Here is a 14,673-nt window from a genome sequence, read left to right as displayed (position 1 = left end):
TTATGACATATTGCTTATTGTCTTTTTACCATCTATTGTGTCTACATATTCCACTTTTTATGATTACACAAGCACTTTAAAATTGAAGAAGGTAATTTTGTAAACATCAAGAAAATTGATTTTACACATAATTAAAATGAAAGTTATAAAAATAGAATTAGTGGAGCTAAAATGAACAGTGAATATTAAATTTGATAGCTGTTAATTTCAGTTCAATGCTACAACAGTAAACTGATCATCTGGTAACCTTCCAGATTACTGGTTTAAACTCCAGTTCTAGTAGAAGGCCCAAAGTTTAGGTTGCCTTCAGGATGGGCCTCTCATGGTTCAGGAATAATTAATAGCAGCAGATTGATGAAAATGTAAATGCGACAAAATGACTATTTTACTCAGCATCAACTTTGTCAGGTTTCAGCTGTACAACACAGTCATCAATGCATAAAAAAAGTAGCACACAAATGCAAGATTACGCCTCAGTTATCTGAAATCAATAGTTCAGTGCTTTGGGCTCAAAGATGAAGATGATTATGGGATATTATGATGCAGAGGGGATGAAAGGTTCATTCCATTGGCAAGTAATTACGCCAAACCAGATTGTTGCCATTCATCATGGCTGAAAGATGACACTCACTGTTAGTCAAGGGAAACAGCTATTCAAAAGCTTCTATCCAAATCAATACCTGTCACATTTTTCTCTGGCAAAAAGTAATTATACAATGGGAAACTTTGGGATCAATAAACAGTCAGGTTAAGTTAAGATCTACTTCACACATTGGAATGTGCAAACATGTCAGTGAATTTCATAGTATTGAGCCAAATCAAAAATTCAAACTTGTCTGTTTTTTTTAGTATATTTATTACATTAATTCACACATTTGATACACTATAATCATGTTGTGCTCAGAATATGTGGTTGCAGAAACCAACTAGATCATTACAATGAAAATGAGCATAGTTATGGGGGCAAATGAAAACTTCCAAAAAAGGGAATTTAAATAATTACAAAACCAGGAAAAAGCCGGAATCAAAAGCTGGCTGCAGGATCATGTTACATGTGCAAAAAACAAATTCCAAGATAATATGCAAGACAAATGATAGTCATCTTTGATAAATTGGCATATAATGAACATTAGTCATCAAAATAGCATACAAACCAACAATACGTGCTTGGTCTAAATAAATAAAAGGCTTTGCAATTTCATTTATGGATCACATAGCAATAGTATCTTGGTTTCTATGACACACACACATTAATCTAAATCTCACACAGAAGAAGCATTTCCTGATGTCTATGCTTAGTCCTATAACCCAATCTAATAGGTCAACAAAGGTTAAAGGGCAACAAAAATCACTACTCTGGTGGAAAAAAAAATGACATCCAATTTTCAAGCTGATTTATCAGTGCAAAGCTCAAATTGATAGTTTGTCCATTACTCGGTAGCAACCTGTCTAGAAAAGCTGTTACAAAGCCTTTAGTTTTGATTTAGCAGTATCGATCAATACAAAGCCATACTGTTTCAATTTTACAAACATCGACTTTCTGATACCACCTCAATACTAGAACATAAATCATTGAGACTGCTTGGATATTTGATTCATTAACAATTTCATAAACTCTATATATCTTATAATTATTTCATGGAACAAAATAAATGGATAAAACAAACTATATAAGCATTCATTATTGAAGTTTAGCAAATCTCATGATCTTTATTTTGTGCATATTCATGTAGAAAGCACAGTTCTCAGAAAAAAAAATCAAAATAAGAAAAGTGTGTTATGAGAAACTTCATTTCTGAGATTAAAAATGTCTAATGGGAATGAAATAGAAAATGATTGGTCTTGAAAAACTAACCCAATTCACACTGATATGATTTGAAACTATATTTCCTCCATGATATTTTGTCAAGAACAGATTCCTGTTGTGCAAACGTACAAGTAAAATTATAATAATGAAATATATAAATAATCTATATTTCAGTATATGGTGTTCACTACACTGTTGTTTGAAATTAAACATTCTGTTTGCCAGAGTTGATTTGCTAGAGTTTACAGATCACAACCAGCCAGACAACGACCATCGGCAACTCGAAAGAATCAAACCATCTGAATCATACATTCAATTACATCACAATCACTAATTCTCAATCAATACCTTGAGGTTACAAATGACCAGAAACTGAACTTGACAAGCCATATAAATACGGTGTCAACAACAGCAAGTCAAAGACTAAGAATTTTATGATGAGCAACTCACTTACTATCTTCCCGCCTACAAGTTACAAGTCAGGAATGTGATGGAATACTCTCCACCTGCCTGGATGAGTGCTGCTCCAACACTCATGAAACATGATACCATCCAGTACAAAGCAGCCTGCTTGATCAGCACTTCATCTATCAACTAAAACATTCCCACCCTCGTTCACCAATACAAAGTGGCAGCAATTCAGCAACATCTCTAGTTTGATTTGACAACATGATGACGCTATGGTAACTTCACTGGACTTGTAATCCAGGGCTCCAGTCCAAATTTTAGGGAAATTGGTTTAAATCCCACCATGTCAGATGCTTAAATTTGAATTCAATAGAGTCCAGAATTAAAATGTAACCTTTATCAATTGTAAACACTCATCTGGTTCACTAATGCCTTTAGGCAAAGGAAATCTATTGTCCTTACTTAGTCTGACCTACATGTTCAGATGCCACATACCACCAGGTTAGAGTCCAAAAGGTTTATTTGAAATCACAAGCTTTCAGAGCAGTACTCCTTTGTCAGGTGAAAAGCAGGTTTTCCCATCAAAACCTATACATGACTGCAGACCCACAGCAATGTATCGCAGGAAACTCAGTGGTACCAACCCTGGTACAAAGTCAACAGAAATGAATTAAATGGAACAGACTACCTGGTATCAACATTGACAATGAAAATGGAACCTGAAACAATGGCAAATCCAGCTTTATTGACCCTTCAACATCTGGGGGATTGTGCCAACACTGGGATAGCTATCACAGATACTAGTCAAAGCAACTGCTTGACATAGTCATACTGTCAGAAGCTTACTTGGCAGACAATACCCCAAACACAACTATCACCATCCCTGGGTATATCCTGTTCCATCGTGGTACAATGGTATACAGCCAGGAAGGATTTGGTCTAACTGTCCTCTACATTCACTTCAGACCCAAAGTCGTCTCATGGGATCAGGTCAAACATGGACAAGGAAACACCATGTTGATTACCACCCATCACCTTAACTAATGAATCAACACACCTCCATCACTTGAAGGATGCACCGAGGGCACAAAGTACGCTGGATAAGGGATTTCAATGTCCACCAAGAGAATGGCTCAAAATCATTATTCCTGACATTTTAAAGGGCATGGTTGCTAGACTAGGTCTGCAGCGTGTGGTAAGGGAACAAACAAGAGGGAATACCTTACTTCACGTTGACCAATCTGCCTGAACAGATGTGTCTGCCCATGACATGACTTACTGAGTCATTGTGCAGACAAAGTCCATCCTCACATTGTAGATATGTTCTTCTCATGTTTATCACTGCTAAATGTGACTGACTTCAAATAGATCTATCAATTCAATTGGGTATCCATGAGGCGCTGTGGTCCATCAGCAGCAGAATAGTATTCAACAACATGCTGTTACCTTTTGGCCTGGCATATGCTTCACTCTACCATTATGATCAAACCAGGAGGTCAACCCTGGTTCATTGAGCAGTGCAGTCGAGACCATGCTGGATACACCAGAAGGTGTCAACCACCCCATGCAGATGTGAAGAATGTCCTAGATGGGATTTACACTGCCACAAACACTCTACAGACAAAATTCCCCAAGGCCCTATTCATTGTGGTTGGTGACTTCAACCAAGTAAACCTCAAGAGAGTACCACCAACACATCTCCTACCGCATCAGAGGACCGACCATTCTGGATGACTAATTCCCAACCATCAAAAGCGCCTACTACTTCATTTCCCCACCCGCACTTCAGAAAATCAGATCACACTGCTGTGTTCCTCCTCCTAGCTTACAAGCAGAAGCTAAAATTGGAAGACCTTTCACAAAAGGAAGTACAATGCTGGTCAGAGGCTGTGGAAGACTATCTCCGGGACTGCTTGGAATCAGTGGATTAGACTGTATTCAAGTACTCAGCAGAAAGCCTAGACTGTCACGGACTTTGTTAGCAAATGCATTGTGGACTGCGTACCATAGAAGTCAATCTGAGTGCTTGCGAACCGTAAACCTTGGATAAACTAGGAAATCCACCCCCTACTGAAGACCAGTGGTGCAGCATTCAATTTGGATGATGCAGACCAATACATGAAATCCAGATATGACCTCCACAAAGCCATTAGGAATGACAAGAGGCAGTAACGGACCAAGTTAGAGATCGAAAACAACCAAACAGACTCACGCCACCTGTGGCAAGGCCTAAACAACATTACGGGATACAAAATGAAGCAGAGTAAGATAGCGGGCAAAGACTCATAGCTCCCTGATGCGCTTAATGCTTTCTACGCTCAGTGTGAGCAGAATACCAGTGACGCGATAATGCCTGCCCTGTCAGCCCCAGACACACTGTTCCCTTGGTCATTGCTGCAGATGTCAAATTGGTCTGCCTAGGAGTCAACCCAAGGAAAACAATGGGTCCGGACTGTGACCCTGGCTGAGGACTCAGATTCTATGTGGACCAACTGGTGGAGGTATTCACTGACATCATCACCAGCTCCCTCCTAAAGTCAAAGTCCCCACTGCTTCAAGAAGACCGCTATCATCCCCATACCTAAGAAAGCACGTGCATTGTACCTTAATGACTACTACCTAGTGGCTCTGACCTCAATAATCATGAAGTGCTTCGATAGGCTGGTCATAGCCCACTAGGCGAAAGTGAGTACTGCAGATGCTGGAGATCAGAGTCAAGATTAGAGTGGTGCTGGAAAAACACAGCAAGTCAGGCAGCATCTGAGGAGCAGGAAAATCTACGTTTCGGGCAAAAGTCCTTTCCTGATGAAACATCATTGCCCACATCAATTCCAGGCTCCCAGCCTGCATAGGTCTCCTACAATTTGCCTACTGATGTAACAGGTCCACAGCGGAATGCCATATTCCTAGCCCTGCATGCATCCATGGAATGTTTGGACAACAAGGACAGCTATGTCAATCTCCTGCTCATTGACTACAGCTCTGTTTTCAACGCCATAATCCCCTCTAGATTTATCTCAAAATTCTGAGATCATGGTCTCAGCTCCGCCCTCTGTAACTGGATCCTCAACTTTCTGACCCACCAATATGCAATCAGTGAGGATAGGTAACTGCACCTCCTCCACAATAACACTCAACACTGGAGATTCCAAGGATGTGCGCTCAGCTCTCCACTGTACTCTCTCTACCTCCACGACTCTAATGCCAATTTCTGAACAAATGCCACTACAGGTTCGCTAATGTAGGATGGATATTTAACAATATCTAACAATCACAATGCAGAAGGGAGATAGAGGGCTTGTGACATGGTGTAATGAGAACAACCTCTCTCTCAACGTCAGCAAAACTAAAGAACTGATTTTTGACTTCAGAAAGGAAGGAGGAGAACACATGCCCATCTACATCAACAGAACTGAGCTAGAGAGGGTGGAGAGCATCAAGTTTCCAGTGACAATAACCAACCACCTGTCCTTTACTTGCCACATGGATGCAACAGTGAAGAAGGCGCAACAATGCTTCTTCTTCCTCAGGCACCTCAGGAAATTGCTATGTCCATAAGAACCGTCACCAACTTCTACACTTGCACCATTAAAAGCATATTGTCGGGGGTCAGAACAGCCTGGTATAGCAACTGCTCTGCCCAGGACCGTAAGAAACTACAGAAGCTGGTGTGCAAACCCAGGCTATCATGGAAGCCAACCTTCTATCCATGGACTCCATTGACATGGTTTGCTACTGTGGAAAGGCTGACAACATCACCAAAGACCCACTGCAATGAGTTAATGCTCTCCTACAACCTCTGCTGTCAGGCAGAAGATATAGATGTCTGAACACATGCACCAGCAGGAACAGCTTCTTCCCAGCCATTAGTAGACTGATGAAGGGACTCTCTAGCCTCAAATAATGCTGATCTTGCTGACGTTGATATCGCCTGTGCAGTATGATCTGTATGCCTCTGTCTAAGTCATCCTTGCTTACTATGATCTGCCAGTACTGCTTGTAAACAAAGCTTTTCACTGTACTTCGGTACACGTGATAATAAATCAATCAAACAATCATGGTGAAAGCTGCAGACATTCCAACAGAAAGTCTCACATCTATTGCCCTGATCCTTACGAAGCATCTTTAACTCCTTGCGCGCAGAGTCCAGACAATTGACTTGAAAACCCCTAGCCTCATCTTCATATCCCTTTCATATAACTTGTATAATCTTCTCCAACTACACAACCATGTTTGAATTGTCCTTTCCTCAAACTTCTTTTCTTCAAATTACGGCTTGTTCCCAGCTGCAATGTTATAGGATGATCCTTCAGCATTTTTGCCTGCTCTCAGGAATTATTCTGCCAAAAGATATTGCTGTATCCATCCTTTCTGAAAAACTAACTTTCTTAACATCATTTATGATCATACCTGTAAGCTCTGCACTTGAAGATATGCGTCAATGAAGGAAAATGATAAAGTTTCTTATGATAAACCTTCACCTATTTTTCCATAATAAACCACTGCAACTTAGTTGAGAATAACAATGTAAATTTATTCCTCCACATCCCTTTCATTAATGTACGTGCTTCCAATTCACTTTTATCTCATAATGTGCATATTTCTCTGATTATATACCACTGATATTAAAATGCATTATGTTGACATGATTGGTCGTTATTTTATATTTCATAAGTCCACACACAAAGACAGGACCCTGAGCATTTTCTGTCTCAGAGAAGTAACCCATAAAAGTAGCTGAATAGTGAATCATTCCATAAGCATCAAATTCAAACTGAAGTCTCCAACATGATGGTTATTTCACAGATGCCTTGATGTTGCTGTCCTCTTAAAACCCTCTTCCTTGTACCTTCCGTCCTACAAATGTGAAGTTGATGGCCTTAAGGAAGTGACCCGCGAAATAATGGATGCATTGGTGATCATCTTTTAAATTCCTATCAACTCTAGAATGTAGTTTACTTGGACTTCCAGAAGATTTTGAGTAAGGTCTCACATAAGAGATTAGTATGTGTAATTAAAGTACAGGAGATTTGGGGCAGTGTCTTGAAATGGACAGAGAACTGGTTAGTTGACAAGAAACAAAGAGTAAGAATAAATGGATAATATTCTGAATGGCAGGCAGTGACTTGTGGGGTGTCACAGGGATCAGTGCTTGGTCCCTAGCTATTCACAAGATACATTAACGATTTAAATGAGGAAACTAAATGTAATATCTCCAAGTTTGCAGATGACACAAAGCTGGGTGGGAGATTGTGCTGTGAGAAGAATGCAGAGATGCTGGATTGTTAGCCCTCTAACACATCTTATCAATGTCCCGCACCTGTGCCCTCGAACCCCACCCCTCCAACCGCAACAAGGACAGAACCCATCCCTGTCCTCACCTTCCACCTCACCAACCTCTGCATAAATCGCATCATCCGCCGACATTTCTGCCACCTCCAAACAGACCCCACGACCAGAGATATATCTCCCTCCCCACCCCTAGCCACTTTCTGCGAAGACTGTTCCCTCCGTGACTACCTGGTTAGGTCCACGCCGCCCAACAACTCATCCTGGTACCTTCCCCTGCCACTACAGGAATTGCAAAGCCTGCACCCACACTTGCCCCCTCACCTCCATCAAAGGCCCCAAAGGAGCTTTCCACATCCATTAAAGTTTTACCTGCACTTCCACACGTCATTTATTGTATCTGTTGCTCCCGATACAGTCTGCTTTATATTGGGGAGACCGGACGCCTTCTCGCATAGTGCCTCAGGGAACATGTCTAGGACATCCGCACTAATCAACCCCAACGCCCTATGGCCGAACATTTCAACACTCCCTCCCACTCTGCCGAGCACGTGCAGGTCCTGGGCCTCCTCCACCGCCAGTCCCTCACCACCCAACGCCTGGAAGAAGAACGCCTCCTCTTTCGCCTCAACCCCATGGTATCAATGTGGAATTCAGCAGTTTCCTCATTTCCCTTCCCTCCCCCCAACCTTACCCCAGTTCCAACCTTCCAGCTCAGCACCGTCCTCATGACCTGTCCTACCTGTCAATCTTCCTTCCCACCTATCTGCTCCACCCTCTTCTCCAACCTATCACCTTCACCCCCTCCTCCATCCATCTATTGGACTCTCAGCTAGATTAGATTACATTAGATTAGATTAGATTACATTACAGTGTGGAAACAGGCCCTTCGGCCCAACAAGTCCACACCGACCCGCCGAAGCGCAACCCACCCATTCCCCTACATTTACCCCTTTACCTAACACTACGGGCAATTTAGCATGGCCAATTCACCTGACCTGCACATCTTTGGATTGTAGGAGGAAACCGGAGCACCCGGAGGAAACCCACGCAGACACGGGGAGAATGCGCAAACTCCACACAGTCAGTCGCCTGAGGCGGGAATTGAACCCGGGTCTCCGGCGCTGTGAGGCAGCAGTGCTAACCACTGTGCCACCGTGCCGCCCACTGTGCCACCGTGCCGCCCACTACAATTAGATTACTTACAGTGTGGAAACAGGCCCTTCGGCCCACCAAGTCCACACCGACCCACAACCCACCCAGACCCATTCCTCTAACACTACGGACAATTTAGCATGGCCAATTCACTTGACCTGCACATTTTTGGACTGTGGGAGGAAACCGGAGCACCCGGAGGAAACCCACGCAGACACGGGGAGAACGTGCAAACTCCACACAGTCAGTCGCCTGAGGTGGGAATTGAACCCAGGTCTCAGGCGCTGTGAGGCAGCAGTGCTAACCATTGTGCCACCGTGCTACTTTCTCTCCAGCCCCACCCCCTCCCACTTATCTCTCCGAGGCTCCCAGCCTCATTCCTGATGAAGGGCTTTTGCCCGAAATGTCAATTTTTCCTGCTCCTTGGCTGCTGCGAATTTTCAGCACCACTCTACTCTTGACTTTAACCTCCAGAATCTGCAATACCCACTTCTGCCTGGATTGTGATTTGGACACGTTGATTGAGTGGACAATGAGATATTGCAAGATGCAATATAATGTGGACAAATGTGAGGTTAGCTAATTTACAATAAAAATGCAATGAGACCTGGGTGTCCTTGTATGCCAGTTGCTGAACCACACAGGGTTAACAGGCAATGGAGAAGGCAAATTGTATGTCGGCATTCATAGTGAGAAGGTTTGATTAAGAAGCAAGGATGGCTTGCTGCAATTCTGCAGTGCCTTGGAGAAACCGAGTGTGTAGTTTTGGTCTTCCTATCTGAGAAAGGATGATCTGGTTCAAAGATCAGCAAGGCAGCCTTTGTGTGGAGCTGCAGAAAATGGGGAGAATACTAAATGAGTATTTTGCATCAGGATTTACTGTGGAAAAGGATATGGAAGATATAGACTGTAGGGAAATAGATGGTGACATCTTGAAAAATGTCCATATTACAGAGGAGGAAGTGCTGGATGTCTTGAAACGCATAAAAAAGGATAAATCCCCAGGACCTGATCAGTTGTACCCTAGAACTCTGTGGGAAGCTAGAGAAGTGATTGCTGGGCCTCTTGCTGAGATATTTGTATCATCGATAGTCACAGGTGAGGTCCCAGAAGACTGGAGGTTGGCTAACGTGGTGCCACTCTTTAAGAAGGGTGGTAAGGACAAACCAGGGAAATATAGACCAGTGAGCCTGACGTCGGTGGTGGGCTAGTTGTTGGAGGGAATTCTGAGGGACAGGATGTACATGTATTGGAAAGGCAAGGACTGATTAGGGATAGTCAACATGGTTTTGTGCGTGGGAAGTCATGTCTCACAAACTTGATTGAGTTTTTTGAGTAAGTAATAAAGAGGAATGATGAGGGCAAAGTGGTAGATGTGATCCATATGGACTTCAGTAAGGCGTTTGACAAGGTTCCCCAAGGGAGACTGATTAGCAAGGTTAGATCTCAAGGAACACAGGGAGAACTAGCCATTTGGATATAGAAGTTGCTCAAAGGTAGAAGACAGAGGGTGGTGGTGGAGGGTTGTTTTTCAGTGGAGTGCCACAATGATCGGTGCTGGGTCCTCTACTTTTTGTCATCTACATAAATGATTTGGATGCGAACATAAGAGGTACAGTTAGTAAGTTTGCAGATGATACCAAAATTGGAGGTGTAGTGGACAGTGAAGAGGGTTACCTCAGATTACAACAGGATCTGGACCAGATGGGTCAATGGGCTGAGAAGTGGCAGATGGAGTTTAATTCAGATAAATGCAAGGTGCTGCATTTTGGGAAAGCAAATCTTAGCAGGACTTATACACTTAATGGTAAGGTCCTAGGGAGTGTGCTGAACAAAGAGACCTTGGAGTGCAGGTTCATAGCTCCTTGAAAGTGGAGTTGCAGGTAGATAGGATAATGAAGGTGGCGTTTGGTATGCTTTCCTTTATTAGTCAGAGTATTGAGTACAGGAGTTGGGAAGTCAAGTTGCGCTGTACAGGACATTGGTTAGGCCACTGTTGGAATATTGCGTGTATTTCTGGTCTCCTTCCTATTGGAAAGATGTTGTGAAATTTGAACGAGTTCAGAAAAGATTTACCAGAATGTTGCCAGGGTTGGAAGATTTGAGCTATTGGGAGAGGCTGAACAGGCTGCGGCTGTTTTCCCTGGAGCGTCGGAGGCTGAGGGGTGACCCTATGGAGGTCACTTTGCCTATTTATCCTATCCATGCTCCTCATAATTTTGTAAAAGTTTTTTTCCTGGGGTTGAGGAGTCTAGAACTAGAGGGCGTAGGTTTAGGGTGAGAGGGGAAAGATATAAAAGAGACCCATGGGGCAACTTTTTCACACAGAAGGTGGTACAGGTATGGAATGAGCTGCCAGGGGAAATGGTGGAGGCTGATACAATTGCAACATTTAAGAGGCATTTGGATGGATATATGAATAGGAAGGGTTTGGAGGGATATGGACCAGGTGCTGACAGATGGGGCTAGATTGGGTTGGGGATATCTGGTCGGAATGGATGGGTTGGACCGAAGAGTCCGTTTCCATGCTGTACATCTCTATGATTCTATGGCTATCAAGGGGATGCAACAAAAGCTAACGAGACTAATTCCTGGGATGGTGGGAGTGACTTCTGAAGAGAGACTGGATTGGTTAGGACTATATTCATTAGAGTTTAGAAAAATTAGTAGCGAAATTTCATTGAAACCTATAAAATTCTGACAGGACTCATCAGAGTAAATGCAGATAGTTGATCCCAATGACTGGGGAATCCAGATTCAGGGGTTACACTCTAAAGATATGGTGTCGGTCACATAGAACTGAGATGAGGAGAAATTATTCACCCAGAGAGTGGTGAGATTGTAGAATTTTCTGCCACAGAGAGTGGTTGATGCTAAAATATCAGAGGTTGTCAAGAATTATTAGATATAGTTTTGAAGGCTATACAAATCAAAGGGTACACAGAGAAAATGGGAACAAGATACTCAGTTGGATGACCATCTGTGGCACAGCAGGCTCAAAGGGCTGAATGGCCTATTCCTGCTCCTAATTTCTATGTTTTTGACATGAAGATAGAGATAATAAGATGTTGCTGACATTTCCCTCCCTTTCATGAACTCTTCGGATCAAAATTTCTTTTAATTCTCTTTCCAAATCTAGCCCTGAACTCTCATCCTCTAATTTGTCACTGGTCTCTCTTATTCCCTCTCTGAATTCATTTTGATCATGAGACCCACTTCCCCTTCCTGATAATCTACTCATAAAGATCCCTTTCTGCCCCCATTTTATTGACATGAACAGTTCCATCACTTCAGGCTTTGTTCCCCACTCCATTAAATCTGTCATCACCATGTATTTAAAAGATCCCACCATCCTTTCAAACGAATACCCTATCTCTAACCTTACTTTGCCCACAAAAGCCCTTGAATGTGTTATCTCTTCTTAAATCTACACCCAACTTTTCCAAAACCTCTTCCTTAAATTCCTTAAACCATTTCCTACCAGTTGCCAGGATCAAGGATGTCTCAGAGAGGGTGTGGAATGTTCTCAAAGGGGAGAGGGACCAGGAGGAGCTCGTTGTACACACTGGAGCCAATGACATAGGAAGGGAAAAGGATGAGAATCTGAAGGGAGAATATAGAAAGTTAGGCAGAAATTTAAAAAGGAGGTCCTCGACAATTGTAATATCTGGATTATTCCCGGTGCTATGAGTTAGTGAGGGTATGAATAAGAGGATAGAGCAGATGAAGGCATGGCTGAGGAGCTGGTGTACGGGGAAGGATTCACATTGTTGGATCATTGGAATCTCTTCTGGGGTAGAAGTGACCTGTAAAGGAAGATGGATGGAGCCTAAATTGCAAGGGGACTAATGTACTGATAGGGAGAGCTGCTAGAGAGGATTTAAACTAGTAAGGTGGGAGAAGGGACCCAGGGAAATAGTGAGGAAAGAGATCAATCTGAGACTGGTACGGTTGAGAAGTACAGGGCAGGCAGGGAAAAAGCAGAGAACAAGGTAGGATGGATAAACTAGACTGCATTTATTTCAATGCAAGAGTCCTAACAGGGAAGGCAGATGAACTCAGGGCATGGTTAGGAACATGGGATTGGGATATCATAGCAATTACAGAAACATGGTTCAGGGATGGACAGGACTGGCAGCTGAATGTTCCAGGATACAAATGCTACAGGCAGGATAGAAAGGGAGGCAAGAGAGAAGGGGGAGCAGCGTTTTTATTAAGGGAATAGCTTTAAAGGTGGATATTCCCGGAAATACATCCAAGGAAATTATTTGGGTGGAACTGAAAAATAAGAAAGGGATGATCACTTTATTGGGATTGTAATATCAACCCCCTAATAGTCAATGGGAAATTGAGTAAAAAACTTTTAAGGAGATTTCAATAATCTGTAAACATAACAGGGTGGTTATGGTCGGGGATTTTAACATTCCAAACAATAGACTGGGACTGCCATAGTGTTAAGGTTTTAAATGGAGAGGAATTTGTTCAGTGTGTATCAGAAAAGTTTCTGAATCAGTATGTACTCGTACCTACTAGAGAAGGTGTAAAACTTAACCTACTCTTGGGAAATAGGGCAGGGCAGGTGACTGAGGTGTCAGTGGGGGAGCACTTTGGGGCCAGCGACCATACTTCTATTAGATTTAAAATAGTGATGGAAACGGATAGAGCAGGTCGAAAAGTTGAAGTTCTAAGTTGGAGGAAGGCTAATTTTGATAGTAGTAGGCAAGAAGTTTCAAACGTTGATTGGTGGCAGATGTGTGCCAGTAAAGGGATGGCTGGAAAATGAGAAGCGTTCATAAATGAGATAACAAGAATCCAGAGATAGTATATTCCTGCTAGGCTGAAAGGAAACTCTGATAGTGGAGGGAATGTTGGATGACTAGACAAATTGAGGGTTTGATTAAGAAAACAAAGGAAGCATATGTCAGGTAGAGACAGGATAGATCGAGTGAATCCTTAGAAGAGTATAAAGGCAGTAGGAGTATATTTAAGAGGGAAATCTGGAGGGCAGAAAGGGGACATGAGATAGCTTTGGCAAATAGAGTCGAGGGGAATCCAAAGGGTTTTTACAAATACATGAAGGACAAAATAGTAACTAAGGAGAGAATAGGGCCCCTCAAAGATCTGGAAGGCAGCCTTTGTGTGGAGTCGCAAGGGATGGAGAAGATACTAAACAAGTATTTGCATCAGTGTTTACTGTGAAGGAGGAAATGGAAGATACAGAATGTAGGGAACAGATAGTGACATTTTGAAAAATGTTCAGATTACAGAGGAGGAATGCTGGATGTCTTGAAATGCATAAAGGTGGATAAATCCCCAAGACCTGATCAGGTGTACCCTAGAACTCTGTGGGAAGCTAGAGAAGTGATTGCTGGACCCCTAGCTGAGATATTTGCACCATCGATGGTCACAGGTGAGGTGCGGGAAGACTTGAGGTTGGCTAACGTGGTACCAATATTTAAGGAGGGTGGTAAGGACAAGCCAGGGAACTATAGACTGGTGAGTCTGACATCAGTGGTGGACAAATTGTTGGAGGGAATCCTGAGGGATAGGCTTTACATGCATTTGGAAAGGCAAGGACTAATTAGGAATAGTCAACATAGCTCTGTGCGTGGGAAATCATGTCTCACAAACTCGATTGAGTTTTTTGAAGAAGTAACAAAGAGGATTGATGAGGGCAGACATGATCCATATGGACTTCAGTAAGGCATTCAACAAGGTTCCCCATGGGAGACTGCTGAGCAAATTTAGATCTCATGGAATACAGGGAGAACTAGTCATTTGGATACAGAACTGTTTCGAAGGTAGAAGACAGATGGTGGTGGAGGGTTGTTTTTCAGACTGGAGGCCTGTGACCAGTGGAATGCCACAAGGATTAGTGCTGGGTCCACTACTTTTCATCATTTATTTAAATAATTTGGATGTGAGGAAAAAAGGTATAGTTAGTAAGTTTACAGATGACACCAAAATTGGAGGTGTAGTGGACAGCGAAGAGGGTTACCTCAGATTACAACAGG

At 42.7% G+C, this 14,673-nt stretch overlaps 1 protein-coding gene across 4 annotated transcripts in view; it reads right to left on the bottom strand.

The window, feature by feature from the left end:
* LOC122551068 (neurobeachin) overlaps positions 1-14,673 on the bottom strand; it is a 991,558-nt gene that overhangs the window by 448,436 nt on the left and 528,449 nt on the right. The gene's annotated exons all lie outside the window — the stretch shown is intronic.

Source organism: Chiloscyllium plagiosum, unplaced genomic scaffold (genome assembly GCF_037043375.1).
Source record: "Chiloscyllium plagiosum isolate Xiang-an unplaced genomic scaffold, Cpla_swu_hap1 HiC_scaffold_6, whole genome shotgun sequence".
In the NCBI taxonomy this organism is placed as follows: domain Eukaryota; kingdom Metazoa; phylum Chordata; class Chondrichthyes; order Orectolobiformes; family Hemiscylliidae; genus Chiloscyllium; species Chiloscyllium plagiosum.
The sequence above is the reverse complement of the archived record's forward strand: the minus strand, read 5'-3'. Positions and strand labels throughout refer to the sequence as shown.